Source organism: Nerophis lumbriciformis, linkage group LG15, assembly GCF_033978685.3.
Source record: "Nerophis lumbriciformis linkage group LG15, RoL_Nlum_v2.1, whole genome shotgun sequence".
NCBI lineage: Eukaryota > Metazoa > Chordata > Actinopteri > Syngnathiformes > Syngnathidae > Nerophis > Nerophis lumbriciformis.
This window is the reverse complement of record NC_084562.2, coordinates 36,485,001-36,503,120: the sequence shown is the minus strand read 5'-3', so window position 1 is coordinate 36,503,120 and position 18,120 is coordinate 36,485,001. Positions and strand designations below refer to the sequence as shown.

Below are 18,120 nucleotides of genomic sequence, written 5' to 3'. Positions count from 1 at the left end.
AATTCAAAATGGTGTAGAACAATAGCAACATAATGTTGCTTTAACGTTAATGTCACAACACACAAAATAAACATAGCGCTCACCTTCTGAAGTTATTCTTCATTCGTAAATCCTTCGAATTCTTCGTCTTCGGTGTCCGAATTGAAAAGTTGGGCGAATACGGGATCCAAAATGGCCGGTTCCGTCTCGTAGAAGTCATCGGGAGTCAGTGTCGCTGTTGTTGTGCAGCAGTTCTGTGAATCCTGCCTTCCGGAAAGCTCGGACCACAGTTGTGACCGAAATATCTGCCCAAGCATTTACGATCCACTGGCAGATGTTGGCGTATGTCGACCGAGGCTGTCTGCCCGTCTTAGTGAAGGTGTGTTCGCCTTCGGAGCTGTGTGAAAAAAGCCACCCGGCCTCTTCGCGTAAACTTCCCTTAACCACTCGCTCATCTTTTCTTCATCCATCCATCCCTTCGAGTTAGCTTTTATGATGACGCCGGCTGGAAAGGTCTCTTTTGGCAAGGTCTTCCTTTTGAATATCACCATGAGTGGAAGTTAGCATGGCAAGCTAGAACCACAGTGAAGGATGACTTCTCATTCCCTGTGGAGCGAATATTCACCGTACGTGCTCCCGTTCCACAGTGCAGTTCACAGGAATATCAGTTGCTGTGAAATACGGTAGTAATCCGTGTGCGGATGGAGAGATTGCGTCTTTTTATGAACCGGATCGCTTATTAGGAGCCATTTTGTGGTCTTTACAGATGTAAACAGGAAATGAAACGTACGGTGATATCCGCGCGTTTTTTCTTCTTCTTCCGGGGGCGGGTGAAGCGCTTCCTTTTCTATGGGGGCGGGTGAAGCGCTTCCTGTTCTATGGGGGCGGGTGCTTTCCTTGGCGGTTGCTTGCGTAGAAGAAGAAGCGCTTCCTGTTCTACCGGGAAAAAAGATGGCGGCTGTTTACCGAAGTTGCGAGACCGAAACTTTATGAAAATGAATCGTAATAAAGCGCACCGGGTTATTAGGCGCACTGTCAGCTTTTGAGAAAAATTGTGGTTTTTAGGTGCGCCTTATAGTGCGGAAAATACGGTAAGTAACTAAATAGTTACTTTTCACAGTAACGCATTACTTTTTGGTTTAAGTAACTGAGTTAGTAACTGAGTTACTTTTGAAATAAAGTAACTAGTAACTGTAACTAGTTACTGGTTTTCAGTAACTAACCCAACACTGTTGAGAACACACCTTTTTTTAAAAAGCAGGTTCCTTGAATCTCGTTTTCAAGTCTATTTGTCAAGTTTGATCGGCTCCAGGTCCGCAAAGAAGTCCTGGCTGGTCATAGCAATATCATGAATAATGGTGTCCAGCAACAGTCTGGCTGAGTTCCTTTTCTCCAGAGTGTCGTTTACTGCCACCATCAGCCACTGGAAGAAATTGGTTTCGATGTCTCTTTCTACGGGGTCGTAAAAGTATCCGTGTCTCCTCAGCGAGGCAAAGACCGCGGGGAAAAGTTTGGACAGAAACTGCTGCGCACACGCCTGAGCGGCGATCATCTCTGAGGTTTCTTTTTCCTTCCTCACTGCCTCCCTCTGCTGGGCGATCCTGCACTCCTTCTCTTCGTTGCGCCGCCGCTCCTGTTCCTGCAGGCGCTGCAGCTCCGCCAACTCAGCATTTCTCAGCTGTTCGAAGGCCCTCTGCTGGGCCCTCAGGCAGGCGAGTTCTTCCTCCTCCAGCACCTCCAGGAGGGACTGCTCAATGGTCTTCCCCACCAGGACCTCCAACAACGGCTGCACCTCCCGGTCGAAGTCGAACAGCTCCCCGACCTCGATCTGCGTTGCGACGTCATCGCCGGATTTGGCAGGGATGAAGAGCGGAGATGCGGGTCGATCGAGGAAGCTATCGGTTTGGCAGTCGATATTTTTAGTCACCAAAATGAGACTCAGCTCTTCCAGGTAAGACTCGGTTTGCACGTCAACGTGTTTTCTACCGGGCACGGCGTCACCGGACTTGAACCACGCTTCTCTGGACCGCATGAGATCCACAGACCTCCCCCGGAAGCTGTGCTGCTGCTGGATGTCGGCGGCCTGCATTGCTGACTTGGCCGGCAACACATGTTGTGAACGGCTGCCTCCCCTGATGACACGCCGATCATACATAATACTTCCATACTGAGATTGCTCCGTGGGGGATCCAGAACTGCATTTGGATCGGCTCTCAACAGGTCTGGGTCGACTAGAGAACACGTAGGTTCCATTTTTACCTCGCTGGCTATTTGAAACAAAAGCCATCCGGTAAAAATAACTTCAAGATTATGAGAAAATACAGCCTACATCTGCTGGAAATGTCCAAAACACATACACATGTTTCTATGGTACAACGTCACGCCTCTTTGTGACGTAGTGTGACGCGCTTGTCGCAACGCGGGCTCACGTTAAAATGACTGCATTCCACAGTCAATGACGTTTTATGAATTGATTAAAATATGCAAAACTAACAACAAACCAAAATGCGTGTGTTATTGTGACTCCAATATCAGATGGCTGGAAGAAAAATGCACAGTAAAGAATATTAATATTGACTCACTTTTTTTTTTTTTTACTTAAAATGTATTGGAATTTTTATAAGAAACAACCAGAGGTGGGACCAAGTCATTGTTTTGCAAGTCACAAGTAAGTCTCAAGTCTTTGCCCTCAAGTCCGAGTCAAGTCCCGAGTCAAGACAGGCAAGCAGGGCCGGTGTTGTGCCGGAAAACGCACCCCTGCCATAATATGCACCCCCTGACGCGGGAGCGCGCTTACGTCACTCGATTGCATCACTCGTCTCGAAAAGTACCGGAAAACGCACCCCTGCCATAATATGCACCCCCTGACGCGGGAGCGCGCTTACGTCACTCGATTGCATCACTCGTCTCGAAAAGTATATCTAACTCGGCTGTTGGCTGAAAAGCCTATTTTAAATCGCCTCTTTCGGCATAAAAAAGTACATAAAGTGAAATAATCCAAGTTTTCTTTAATTGTGCTTTACTTGTGGATGAATTAAAAATTGTGAGCATTTAATGATTTCGCCGTCATTCAAGTGGCTGAAATCGCCTCTTTCGGCATAAAAAAGTACATAAAGTGAAATAATCCAAGTTTTCTTTAATTGTGCTTTACTTGTGGATGAATTAAAAATTGTGAGCATTTAATGATTTCGCCGTCATTAGATCAGATAAGGCGAAAACAACCAATTAATATTGGAATATTTGCTGTCCCGAAAATGTAGTATTGTCTACCAAATGACAGCTATACTGTAAAGAATGTGTACACCAAAGTAAACCTCTATATGTACTTTTTTAGAGACATCAAGAAGAACGAATGTTTGCTGCTTCATTCGACGTGAATTGTCGTGATCCAATACTCGTATTTTAAAAATATGACATTTTCTTTAACTTTAAGGAGCTTATGGGTGGATGGATGAATAAATAAATGAATGCATCTGATGTCTACCTTTGATTTGGTTTTAAGAAGTTTCAAATTGAACATTCACAAATAACGTTACCAAAAGTACCCGAAGTACCAGAGGCGGAGTTATGGGGGGGGGCGGGGGGTGCATTTCCCACCTGCCATAAAATGCACCCCCCATCTATCTCTGGCTAGGAAGGTCCTAGAGACATGGAACTCACCCTGGTTACTCATCGTAGCCCCCCGGGTATACACTGAAAACCATGTGAAAATTGGACTACCAGAAGTGGAGTTATGGGGGGGTGCATTTCCCACCTGCCACAGAATGCACCCCCCATCTATCTCTGGCTAGGAAGGTCCTAGAGACATGGAACTCACCCTGGTTACTAATCATAGCCCCCCAGGTATACACTGAAAACCATGTGATGATCGGACTACCAGAAGTGGAGTTATGGGGGGGGTGCATTTCCCACCTGCCATAAAATGCACCCCCCATCTATCTCTGGCTAGGAAGGTCCTAGAGACATGAAACTCACCCTGGTTACTCATCGTAGCCCCCCGGGTATACACTTACCCATAATCTGGGTCACAAGGTAGGAAAACACCCTGGGCAGGTAACAAGTCCATCACAGGACACACACAATTGACTCACACGTTCAAACCTAGGGGCCTACTTTTAAATAGTGTCTTAAAGTTATCTGATCTAATGACGGCGAAATAATTAAATGCTCACAATTTTTAATTCATCCACAAGTAAAGCACAATTAAAGTAAACTTGGATTATTTCACTTTATGTACTTTTTTATGCCGAAAGAGGCGATTTCAGCCACTTGAATGACGGCGAAATCATTAAATGCTCACAATTTTTAATTCATCCACAAGTAAAGCACAATTAAAGAAAACTTGGATTATTTCACTTTATGTACTTTTTTATGCCGAAAGAGGCGATTTAAAAGAGGCTATTTCAGCCAACAGCCGAGTTAGATATACTTTTCGAGACGAGTGATGCAATCGAGTGACGTAAGCGCGCTCCCGCGTCAGGGGGTGCATATTATGGCAGGGGTGCGTTTTCCGGCACAACACCGGCCCGTGGCATAGGCCGTATAGGCAAATGCTAAGGGCGCCGTCCATCAGGGGGCGCCACGCCAGTGCCACAAATGGAGAAAAAAAAAGTTGGTACTATTATTTCTAAATACAAAAAAGAATCCAACGTTAATTAAAATGCAAAGTAAAGCCTATATAATGGAAATATTATTTGTTACAACATTACGCCCCCCCCCCCCCCCCCCCCCCCATCAAAAAATCAACACAAGATGTCAAAACGGCCAAAACTGTCAGGTGCCCAGGGAAGAAAAAAAGAGAAAAGAAGAGGAGGAGAAACGAGAAAAAGACAAGAGGTAGCAGGTAGGTAACGTTAGCCTACATGAAATTATTAGTCTGTTACAGAATATTAACCTGGCTTTTTAGCATTAAGCTAATGTTACATGATTCGGCAATTGCTAATCAATAAATAGCTAGTTATGTTTTAACGTCGGGTTAATATTGTGGAGGGGGCTAAATTGTTATGGAAAATAATAATGTAACGTTAGGTAATTACCTTACATTCCTCAGGGACATTTGTATTAGATCTTTTAAGCAGGTGTTTTTTGTTTACATTGTTATTGCCTTCTGGTTAGCTAATGTTTGCCCTGCAGGTAATAGTCACTTTTCCACCCCTTTATATATTAGGTATAGTTGTAAGCCTAGTTGTTAAAGTGCACATCATTAATGTAAATTAAGCAATATGTATGTAAAAAATATTGTATTTCATATATTCATTTTTTATTTTTTGCATTCATTTATTTATTCATATTTTTTTTATCTTGTTAACTATTCTGATTGTTAATTTGCTTTCTTTAAGTAAAAAAAAGGTCAAAGACAAAGCTATTCGGTTTCTTGTGAGTATATACACTTCACTGTCGATGTGGGGGGGCGCCACCTAAAATCTTGCCTAGGGCGCCAGATTGGTTAGGGCCGGGCCTGCAGGCAAGCCCCGAGTCAAGTCCAAAGTCAAGACTGGAAAGTCTCAAGTCAAGTCCTAAGTCCTGCATTTTGAGTTTCGAGTCCTTTCAAGTCCTTTTAACCACAGACTAATATATTAACACAGATTGTGTATGCTTTTCAAACGCTGTATTTATTTATTAAAACAAGTGCATTTTAAATTGCAGGAAAGAAAATTGTGCTGACATTGCACTTTATAATAGCACTATTAACCAGTCATTTTAAACATTAACTCATTCCTTTACAGAACAAACACATTAAAAAATAAAGTGCAAATGTACTTATTTGTACAAAAGTGTTAACATTGAAAAAACATGACATATACGTGAACATAACAAAAAAGTTGTACTTTTAATATGTCAGGGCCCTATGCTGCATTGCATTTGCAAAAGACCAAATTAGCCAAGAGTCTGTCAGTCATTTGTGCACGATGGGGGCGTAGTATTTATTTTACCTTTATTTTACTATTTTTGTCTTTTTTTAGGTGGCTAAAATACGCGGTGCTGCTGACCGCCGTCTAACGTTACGTGTGATATATTGACTAACGTAACCCTGCTTAAAAAAAATCACTGAACAAAAAGTATGAATAAGGTAGTGAACTGCAACAGATTCCCGTGTTTGCAATAACGTTATAACGTTAGCAGTGAGTTTACAGCCTCACTGATTTAACTACACAGCAAATAAAAGTCACGTTACTTAGCCAATAAACGTTATCTTACATTCAAAACTTACCGTTCTTTGTGCAACTTCAAATGCCGGACGAAGTTGGAAGTTGTTGCCTCTCCATCAGTAATTTTCGAACCGCATGTGTTGCATACTGCAAACCGTTTTGTGTTGACCACCTCGTAATTTTTATACCCAAACGAAATTATTTTAGGTATCATTTTTTGTTCACTGGCATGTGGTTTGGACATGTCTTCTTCGTTGGTTGTCCTGCAATTTGATTGGATGAATGCTGTGTGATGAAAACAAAGTAGATCTAATTTGATTGGCTGTTGAGTGCTCTAGACCACACCAGCTGACACACGCAACGCTGATAGACAAGTACACAATGAAAAATACAGAGCACTCCCGAATAACTTTTTCATCTTTGGGTTTTGGGGAAAGTAGCAAGTCATGTCAAGTCATGTCAATTCAAAAGGCTCAAGTCCAAGTGAAGTCACAAGTCATTGATGTTAAAGTCTAAGTCGAGTTGCAAGTCTTTTTACATTTTGTCAAGTCGAGTCTAAAGTCATCAAATTCATGACTCGAGTCTGACTCGAGTCCAAGTCATGTGACTCGAGTCCACACCTCTGGAAACAACTATACACCATACTTGCCAACCCTCCCGATTTTTCCGGGAGACTCCCGAATTTCAGTGTCCCTCCCGAAAATCTCCCGGGACAACCATTCTCCCGATTTTCACCCGGACAACAATATTAAGGGCATGCCGTGATGGCACTACCTTTAGAGTCCTCTACAACCTGTCGTCACATTCGCTTTTCCTCCATTCAAACAGCGTGCCAACCCAGTCACATAATATATGCAGTTTTTACACACACATGAGTGACTGCAAGGCATATTTGATCAATAGCCATACAGGTCACACTGAGGGTGGCCGTATAAACAACTTTAACGCTGTTACAAATATGTGCCACACTGTGAACCCAGCCCGGCCAAACTATGAAAAAAACTGCGACTTATAGTCCGAAAAATACGGTAATTAAAATCTATAATAAACTTCTACGAGTAGGGAAGCAAGGAAACAAGTTACCACTCGATGATAGGCAAACATGCTAGTGATCACGGCGCCGCTATAAATAGTTTGTCTGCGTTAGCGCTTATAATAACAATATCACTAATACTTGGTTAATAATATTCAAGTCAGAAAATGTAAATGGAGTATTGTTGACGCTTTATGAATGTTTTTAGTTGGGTTTTATGGGCGGAATAGAGGACCCCCCACCCCATTTGCTCTGCTGTAAGCTGACTTTTTTTTTTTACGTTTATTTACGTGTTTGAATGCATTAAAAAAATACATCGGTCGTCATGTCTTTCATAATGATTGTGAACAATAGGCAAAATTCCTAAAAAAAAGTGCAGTTCCCCTTTAACCAAATAACGATCTTCTGTTCGTATAACTGACACAATGTCATTGGAATACTGTATTATATTCCAGCACTTTAGACATAACTGAGTGTACTTTTTCCCAAAAAGATTTTAGTTTTGTACAGCTCCAACAAATATGAGTATGATGTGAATTTAATGAGTTATATAGTCTCCAACATGGCTGAGATATTAATAATATTTTACTTAGAATTTTAGGGCTTTATGCAGAGGGCTAATCGTCGAGTCAGTATAGCTTGTAAATGTGTCATAAATAAATCAACAGTGGTAGTTCAACTTAAAAGTGTTTTGAAATAAGAGCTGTGTCTTGGCTAATTGTTGCGCTTGAAGTCGAAAGCAAAAATATGAGTTACAATCGTCCCTGCCCTTAGTTGACGTAGAAAATGCCACAGTGAACCCAGTAGAATCTGGCCAAAACATCTGGTCTTACTTGCACTCGCTCAGTGCTTCTCAAATATTTTCTGTTACGCCCCCCCTAGGAATTTTTTTTCTTTTTTTCTGTTTAGGTGTTAATGACGGCTTTCGTTTGGATTTTCTTTATTTAAATCCCCTTTACTTTTGGCGGTTTGCTTACAGTTCGGTCACAGACGGTGACACAAGTTTCGATTTGTTCTTCAATCAATGATCAATCAATCAATCAATCAATGTTTATTTATATAGCCCTAAATCACAAGTGTCTCAAAGGGCTGCACAAGCCACAACGACATCCTCGGTATAGCCCACATAAGGGCAAGGAAAAACTCACCCCAGTGGGACGTCGATGTGAATGACTATGAGAAACCTTGGAGAGGACCGCATATGTGGGTAACCCCCCCCTCTAGGGAGACCGAATGCAATGGATGTCGAGTGGGTCTAACATAATATTGTGAGAGTCCAGTCCATAGTGGATCCAGCATAACAGTAAGAGTCCAATCCACAGTGGGGTCAGCAGGAAACCATCCCGAGCGGAGACGGGTCAGCAGCGCAGAGATGTTCCCAACCGATATACAGGCAAGCGGTCCACCCCGGGTCCCGACCCCGGACAGCCAGCACCCCATCCATGGCCACCGGATCTGTGTGTCTCCCCTTCCATAAGGGATAGGGGGGAGCAGAGGAGAAAAGAAAAGAAACGGCAGATCAACTGGTCTAAAAAAGGGGGGCTATTCAAAGGCTAGAGTATACAAATGAGTTTTGAGATGGGACTTAAATGTTTCTACTGAGGTAGCATCTCTAACTGTTACCGGGAGGGCATTCCATAGTGCTGGAGCCCGAATAGAAAACGCTCTACAGCCCGCAGACTTTTTTTGGGCTCTGGGAATCACTAATAAGCCGGAGTTCTTTGAACGCAGATTTCTTGCCGGGACATATGGTACAATACAATCGGCAAGATAGGCTGGAGCTAGACCGTGTAGTATTTTATACGTAAGTAGTAAAACCTTAAAGTCGCATCTTAAGTGCACAGGAAGCCAGTGCAGGTGAGCCAGTATAGGCGTAATATGATCAAACTTTCTTGTTCTTGTCAAAAGTCTAGCAGCCGCATTTTGTACCAACTGTAATCTTTTAATGCTAGACATAGGGAGACCCGAAAATAATACGTTACAGTAATCGAGACGAGACGTAACGAACGCATGAATAATGATCTCAGCGTCGCTAGTGGACAAAATGGAACGAATTTTAGCGATATTATTATTATATTATATTATTCATTTGTTTTGCTTTGCATTTTCTGTTTTTAAGCTACCTGTATGTTGCTTTAACTTTTTGTCTTTACACTTTGAGGTTTTCTTTGGTCTACCAGTTTGCTTGCCTTTTACAACCTCCCATGTTGTTTGTCCTTGGTCTTATTGTTCTGTGGTCTACCAGTATGCTTGCCTTTACAACTTTCCCTTGTTGTTTGTCCTTGGTCCAGATTTTAGGCACAGCTGACTATGAACAATCAACATCTTTTGCAATATGGCGTGGTAACTTACCTTTTTGAATACATTCTATAATTCTGTCCTTTGTTTCAATTGATATATCTTGTGTTGGAGCCATGATGCATGTCAATCCACCTGGTGCAACAGGTGTAAAAACTCATTTTTAACTGCAGACTAATGAACATATTTAATCTGATGCAGGTGTTAGCTCTGAAAATGAAAATGTACAGGGTGATTCCATAATTTTTTCCCCTGAATTGATTGATTTCATATTTTTTTCACTTTGCTTGATCTAAAAATGAAACTGTGTATAACATTGTTTATACTTGATTTATTTTAGTGTTTCTTAAAAGCCAGAAAGTTCCCATTTGTAATGACTGTAGATTTGTGTCATGTCTGTTATCGGCTTTTTCCTACAAAATGAAACAACTGAATAAACATCCTCCAAGTCTGGATATTTGTTATTTTTTTCCAGGGTTTCAGTTTTTCATGGATTGATTTGTACAGAAGGCATATAAATGCAATAACAAATGTACTTTGTATTGCGGTTGTCCGTGCTTCATAAACATACAAATTGATTCACATATGATACAACTTGTCATATAATAAAGAAAGTATGTTGAACACCAAGGAAGTTATTTTAATTCCAAGTATGACACAGATGCATCACATGTCAGTAAATCAAATCAAATCAAATCAACTTTATTTATAGAGCACATTTAAAATTTACCACAGGGGTAGCCAAAGTGCTGTACAATGAGCAGGTTAAAAGATAAAACGAGTACCGAGCAAACACAACACAACACAAACAGAACATGATAAAAAAATAAATAATTAAAATAGAATTAATAAAAACATAAAAACATAAGAACAGGATCACAGCAGGTGTATTATGGGGCGCCATTGCAGGATGGATATCACTCAGTGTTAAAAGCCATGGAATAAAAGTATGTTTTTAAGAGAGATTTAAAAACAGGAAGAGAGGAGGCTTGTCTAACACTCAGGGGTAGGTCGTTCCAGAGCTTGGGAGCAGCAACGGCGAAAGCTCTGTCACCTCTAAGCTTCAGCCTTGTGTCAGGGACCGTCAACAGCAGCTGATCGGCTGATCTTAAGGATCGGGTGGGGCAGTAAGGCTGAAGGAGGTCGGAGAGATTGGAGAGGTTGGCGCGAGGTTGTTTAGACATTTAAAAACAAATAAAAGGAGTTTAAAATGTATTCGGTAACGCACAGGGAGCCAGTGAAGGGACGCTAAAATAGGGGTGATGTGCTCACGTCTGCGGGTCTGTGTTAGCAGACGAGCAGCAGAGTTCTGCACGAGCTGCAGGCGGGCGAGGGAGGCCTGGCTAATGCCAACATACAGGGCATTACAATAATCAAGACGAGTCGAGATAAAAGCGTGGATTAATTTCTCAAGATCATGTCTTGATAGAAGCGGTTTCACTTTCGCTATTTGGCGTAATTGATAAAAGCTTTTTTGAACGACGCTGCTGATTTGTTTTTCGAATTTAAAATCTGAGTCGAACTTTACCCCCAGGTTTGTGACAGAGTCGCTGAGATACGGGGTCAGAGTGCCGAGGTCAACGTTGGGGGAGGGAGAGCGACTTGGACCGAACAACATAACTTCTGTTTTATCTTCATTTAGGCTCAGGAAGTTAGCTGAAAGCCAGACTTTGATGTCGTGCAGGCAGTCAATAAGACGTTGAACCGTGTTATTTTGTGCCATGGGAAAATAAATCTGGCAATCATCGGCATAAAAATGAAATGCAATACTGTACTTCCTAAAAATAGAACCAAGGGGGAGAAGGTAAAGCGCAAATAAAATTGGGGCAAGGATTGAGCCCTGGGGGACCCCATGTGGTAAAGGAGCTGTGGACGACATAAAACTGTCTACTTTTACACAAAAACTCCTGTCGGTTAGGTACGACCGGAACCAGTTGAGGGCGGCGCCCTTAATGCCCACACAGTTCTCAAGACGAGTGATTAAGGTGGCGTGGTCGACGGTGTGGAACGCAGCAGACAGATCTAAAAGCACCAGGACAACATATTTACCAGAATCAGTGGACAGGAGGATATCGTTAAAAACTTTTAGAAGCGCTGACTCTGTGCTGTGGAGGGCTTTAAAACCGGACTGGAACAGCTCAGTGATACCATTATCCTCTAAGAAGTACACACCAGTACACACAGACAGTTTAAAGAGAGTGTGGCACTCTGGCACATCTGCAGAGAGATATGGTTTCAGAGTGAGCAGATAATAAATAGTAAATATATACAGATGTATATTATGTATGTAACTTTATTCTACTGTGAAATAGTAGAATAATGATGATAATAAGAATATATAAGTGGAGAAAATGTAAATACCGCATATCAGTACACGTTAAGAATGGTCGCTATTTGAGAGGTCCATGGTCAATCAAATACTTTCGTACTATTATAAAATATTTTAACAAAAAGTAGTATTTTAATGTCTCGGTGGTCAGTTTGTTGACCAACACATACTTTTTGTAGGGTTAAATGCAGTCTGGGCCTGGATCGCTGCTGATTTTCAGACCCTTAAATAGCAGACTCAGATCATGACAAAAAGGGCAGCTGTGGTCAAATACCAAATGTTCTGCGTCAGCACTACTCACAATATCCAACTTCCCTTCCTCCAACCATATCAAGCCCGCTTTTTTCTCATAGAGTGAGAATATGTTGCAGTTCTGGTTATGCAAAACATGTAGTTTTTAAGAATTCTTCTGTTGTTTATTGGCTTTTAGCTTTTGCTTTTTATCCATATCTCATCGTAATATGGATTTTAATAGTGTTTTATTGCTGCTAGGCAGAGTCTTAACATTGTCAGTGCAAAATAAACAGAATAGAGTAAATAATTGTGTGAGGGGTTGGCATAGCCAGACAATGATCAAGGTTCACACCGTATACCTTTCTAACTCTACCCTGGCTGGGTATCGAACCTGCGCCCTCTGTTACCAAAGGCAAAAGTGAGATTAGATTATTTGATACATATCTATATACATGAAGAACGATACAAATCAGAAACTATACATTTTGAAATATAACTACTCGATTTGATTTCAATCAATCAATCAATCTTTATTTATATAGCCCTAAATCACAAGTGTCTCAAAGGGCTGCACAAGCCACAACGACATCCTCGGTACAAAGCCCACATACGGGCAAGGAAAAACTCACCCCAGTGGGACGTCGATGTGAATGACTATAAGAAACCTTGGAGAGGACCGCATATGTGGGTAACCCCCCCCCTCTAGGGGAGACCGAAAGCAATGGATGTCGAGTGGGTCTGACATAATATTGTGAGAGTCCAGTCCATAGTGGATCCAACATAATAGTAAGAGTCCAGTCCATAGTGGGGCCAGCAGGACACCATCCCGAGCGGAGACGGGTCAGCAGCGTAGAGATGTTCCCAGCCGATGCACAGGCGAGCGGTCCACCCCGGGTCCCGACTCTGGACAGCCAGCACTTCATCCATGGCCACCGGACCTGTGCCCCCCCCCCCTCAAGGAAAAGGGGAGCAGAGGAGAAAAGAAAAGAAACGGCAGATCAACTGGTCTAACAGGGGGGCTATTTAAAGGCTAGAGTATACAAATGAGTTTTAAGATGGGACTTAAATGCTTCTACTGAGGTAGCATCTCTAATTGTTACCGGGAGGGCATTCCATAGTACTGGAGCCCGAATAGAAAACGCTCTATAGCCCGCAGACTTTTTTTGGGCTCTGGGAATCACTAATAAGCCGGAGTTCTTTGAACGCAGATTTCTTGCCGGGACATATGGTACAATGCAATCGACAAGATAGGACGGAGCTAGACCGTGTAGTATTTTATACGTAAGTAGTAAAACCTTAAAGTCACTTCTTAAGTGCACAGGAACTATTTGGTAGGATTTAATTAAATCCGATTCATTGCAATATGGTGCAATCTGGTAGACGTTCAGTTGACTTTATAAATGAGCATAGGTCAGTTGTAAAAAAATATTAACAATAACAATAAATAATAAACTGTTTATCTTCAAATAAATACACTCCAATGTATTTATCTTGCTCTCATTCTTCACAACAATATTAAGTCTTCAACAATGAAACTGACTATTGAAGAGGTTATTATTATGATCAAGTTTTGCTTGAAAGAAACCTTCAGTATCCAAGTCTTTGTCCTACTAAGTCTTCTCATTGTCAGTTTCTCTATGTCTTCTACAAGGTGCGAGATGCAATGCCATCGTTGTACTTCAGTGCTGTTTGCAGTCATTGCATATCGCAACAGTATTATCAAGTTTACCATTCTTCTTAAACAATCCAAACCTCTGTCAAACGTTGTACTTAATCTTGTCGCACATTTTGTCTTTCCCTCATTTTTTTTTTTACATTACTTGGACAAGTAACGCACAAGTTTAATGGGACGCGAGAGAGGTGCACACTCTGAGAGAGGGACAGAGAGCCTTTTGAGCAGGCCGACATCCTGCACTAGCAGATTAAACTGATTCGTAACTTTGTAATCAGGCCACCGGCCGGTTTATTTTACACTTGGGTGGACCCTTGGACCTGTGTATACCGAGGAACTCACAACATTGTATTTAAAACAATTTCCAATTGTCATCGGTTATTTGTTGCACCCCTAATTACACATTCGGGGTGAAAGTCTATTATTTTATTATTTCAGTGACGGAGCAGGAAAGGGCTGGAAACAAGTTGACCATAAAATTTCATAAAAAGCATCCTGTCCTCCATGAATTAAAGTTGACATTTTACGCATTCTTTTTCCATCCATCCATCCATCTTCTTCCGCTTATCCGAGGTCGGGTCGCGGGGGCAGCAGCCTAAGCAGGGAAGCCCAGACTTCCCTCTCCCCAGCCACTTCGTCCAGCTCCTCCCGGGGGATCCCGAGGCGTTCCCAGGCCAGCCGGGAGACATAGTCTTCCCAACGTGTCCTGGGTCTTCCCCGTGGCCTCCTACCGGTCGGACATGCCCTAAACACCTCCTTAGGGAGGCGCTCAGGTGGCATCCTGACCAGATGACCGAACCACCTCATCTGGCTCCTCTCGATGCGGAGGAGCAGCGGCTTTACTTTGAGCTCCCCCCGGATGACAGAGCTTCTCACCCTATCTCTAAGGGAGAGCCCCGCCACCCGGCGGAGGAAACTCATTTCGGCCGCTTGTACCCGTGATCTTGTCCTTTCGGTCATAACCCAAAGCTCATGACCATAGGTGAGGATGGGAACGTAGATCGACCGGTAAATTGAGAGCTTTGCCTTCCGGCTCAGCTCCTTCTTCACCACAACGGATCGATACAGCGTCCGCATTACTGAAGACGCCGCACCGATCCGCCTGTCGATCTCACGATCCACTCTTCCCTCACTCGTGAACAAGACTCCGAGGTACTTGAACTCCTCCACTTGGGGCAAGATCTCCTCCCCAACCCGGAGATGGCACTCCACCCTTTTCCGGGCGAGAACCATGGACTCGGACTTGGAGGTGCTGATTCTCATCCCAGTCGCTTCACACTCAGCTGCGAACCGATCCAGTGAGAGCTGAAGATCCTGGCCAGATGAAGCCATCAGGACCAAATCATCTGCAAAAAGCAGAGACCTAATCCTGCAGCCACCAAACCGGATCCCCTCAACGCCTTGACTGCGCCTAGAAATTCTGTCCATAAAAGTTATGAACAGAATCGGTGACAAAGGGCAGCCTTGGCGGAGTCCAACCCTCACCGGAAACGTGTCCGACTTACTGCCGGCAATGCGAACCAAGCTCTGACACTGATCATACAGGGAGCGGACCGCCACAATCAGACAGTCCGAAACCCCATACTCTCTGAGCACTCCCCACAGGACTTCCCGAGGGACACGGTCGAATGCCTTCTCCAAGTCCACAAAGCACATGTAGACTGGTTGGGCAAACTCCCATGCACCCTCAAGGACCCTGCCGAGAGTATAGAGCTGGTCCACAGTTCCACGACCAGGACGAAAACCACACTGTTCCTCCTGAATCCGAGGTTCGACTATCCGGCGTAGCCTCCTCTCCAGTACACCTGAATAGACCTTACCGGGAAGGCTGAGGAGTGTGATTCGTAACTTTGTAATCAGGCCACCGGCCGGTTTATTTTACACTTGGGTGGACCCTTGGACCTGTGTATACCGAGGAACTCACAACATTGTATTTAAAACAATTTCCAATTGTTATCGGTTATTTGTTGCACCCCTAATTACACATTCGGGGTGAAAGTCTGTTATTTTATTATTTCAGATTCGTACAGTAATGCAAGACAAAGTGCGCACCAAAAAAACTCACTCTTGTTGGCTATAAAACTAAGTATTACATTTCAAATAATCCAACAACACATTTTTATAAAGCAACTTCAGTAGTTATTTTGTTTATTAGTAAAACAAGCAATGTCAGCTCTCCTGAGCTGACATCCTATTGTGGCAGAGGAGTTTGAGTGTCCCAATGATCCGAGGAGCTATGTTGTCTGTGGACTTCTATGCCCCATGGTAAGGTCTCCAAAGACAAACAGGTACATGGTGAGGGACCAGATAAAGAGCAGCTCGAAGACCTCTGTGAAAAGACAAAATTAAGGACCAAGATTCCTTGAACGGGCGCGGATCACCGGGGGCCTGACGTTGGGGCTCGATACCTATGGGGCCCGGAAAGGCAACATGGGTCCCCCCCTCCAATTTGGCTCACCACTGCAATGTGTGCTGGGCAGTAGCCGAAGACAGGGCCCTTGGCGGTCGAATCCTCGGCTACAGAAGCTATCTCTTGAGATTTGGAACGTCACATCGCTGAGGCAGGAGAGGAGCCTGAGCTGGTGCACGAGGTGGAGAAGTTCCGTCTGAATCTAGTCGGGCTCATTTTGACGCACAACATGTGCCCAACCAGTCTACATGTGCTTTGTGGACTTGGAGAAGGCATTCGACCGTGTCCCTCGGGAAGTCCTGTGGGGAGTGCTCAGAGAGTATGGGGTTTCGGACTGTCTGATTGTGGCGGTCCGCTCCCTGTATGATCAGTGTCAGAGCTTGGTTCGCATTGCCGGCAGTAAGTCGGACACGTTTCCGGTGAGGGTTGGACTCCGCCAAGGCTGCCCTTTGTCACCGATTCTGTTCATAACTTTTATGGACAGAATTTCTAGGCGCAGTCAAGGCGTTGAGGGGATCCGGTTTGGTGGCTGCAGGATTAGGTCTCTGCTTTTTGCAGATGATTTGGTCCTGATGGCTTCATCTGGCCAGGATCTTCAGCTCTCACTGGATCGGTTCGCAGCTGAGTGTGAAGCGACTGGGATGAGAATCAGCACCTCCAAGTCCGAGTCCATGGTTCTCGCCCGGAAAAGGGTGGAGTGCCATCTCCGGGTTGGGGAGGAGATCTTGCCCCAAGTGGAGGAGTTCAAGTACCTCGGAGTCTTGTTCACGAGTGAGGGAAGAGTGGATCGTGAGATCGACAGGCGGATCGGTGCGGCGTCTTCAGTAATGCGGACGCTGTATCGATCCGTTGTGGTGAAGAAGGAGCTGAGCCGGAAGGCAAAGCTCTCAATTTACCGGTCGATCTACGTTCCCATCCTCACCTATGGTCATGAGCTTTGGGTTATGACCGAAAGGACAAGATCACGGGTACAAGCGGCCGAAATGAGTTTCCTCCGCCGGGTGGCGGGGCTCTCCCTTAGAGATAGGGTGAGAAGCTCTGTCATCCGGGGGGAGCTCAAAGTAAAGCCGCTGCTCCTCCGCATCGAGAGGACCCAGATGAGGTGGTTCGGGCATCTGGTCAGGATGCCACCCGAGCGCCTCCCTAAGGAGGTGTTTAGGGCATGTCCGACCGGTAGGAGGCCACGAGGAAGACCCAGGACACGTTGGGAAGACTATGTCTCCCGGCTGGCCTGGGAACGCCTCGGGATCCCCCGGGAGGAGCTGGACGAAGTGGCTGGGGAGAGGGAAGTCTGGGCTTCCATGCTTAGGCTGCTGCCCCCGCGACCCGACCTCGGATAAGCGGAAGAAGATGGATGGATGGATGGCATGTGCTCTGAAACCAGTCCTCTCTGGAGAGAGGCTGACTCTCTTCCACTCTGGTGCTGCAAGCAGTGAGAGGCGACAGGCGGGGGTGGCAACGTTTGTTGCCCTGCGGCTCGGAGCCTGTACGTTAGAGTTTAACCCAGTAGACGAGAGGGTAGCTTTCCAGACCATTCCGGGTGGGGGACGGGTCCTGACTGTTGTTTGTGCTTATACACCAAACAGCAGGTCAGAGTACCAGCCCTTTTTGGATTCACTTGAGGGAGTACTGGAGAGTGCTTCCCCAGGTGATTACCTTCTTCTGCTCACATTGGCAATGACAGTAAAACCTGAAGAGCGTGACTCTGAGAAACGGCCGCCCGGCTCTAAACCCAAGTGGTGTTTTGTTATTGGACTTTTGTTCTTCTCACATACTGTCTAATATGAACACCGTGTTCAGACATAAGGGTGTCTATATGTGCACTTGGCACCAAGACACCCGAGGCCGCAGTCCGTTGATCAACTTTGTGGTTGTGTCATCGGATTTGCGATCTCATGTTTTGGACACTCAAGTGAAGAGGGGGGCACAGCTTTCCTCCAATCACCACATGGTAGTGAGTTGGCTTGGCCTTCTCCAGGAATACGTTTGAGGTCAAATTTCATACGAAGCGCCTTG

The 18,120-nt window shown here is 44.3% G+C and overlaps 1 pseudogene; it reads right to left on the bottom strand.

The window, feature by feature from the left end:
* Positions 1–1,055: 1,055 nt before the first annotated feature.
* On the bottom strand, positions 1,056–2,468 carry LOC133616247 (radial spoke head protein 3 homolog pseudogene; annotated as a pseudogene).
* Between the last annotated feature and the right edge of the window lie 15,652 nt (positions 2,469–18,120).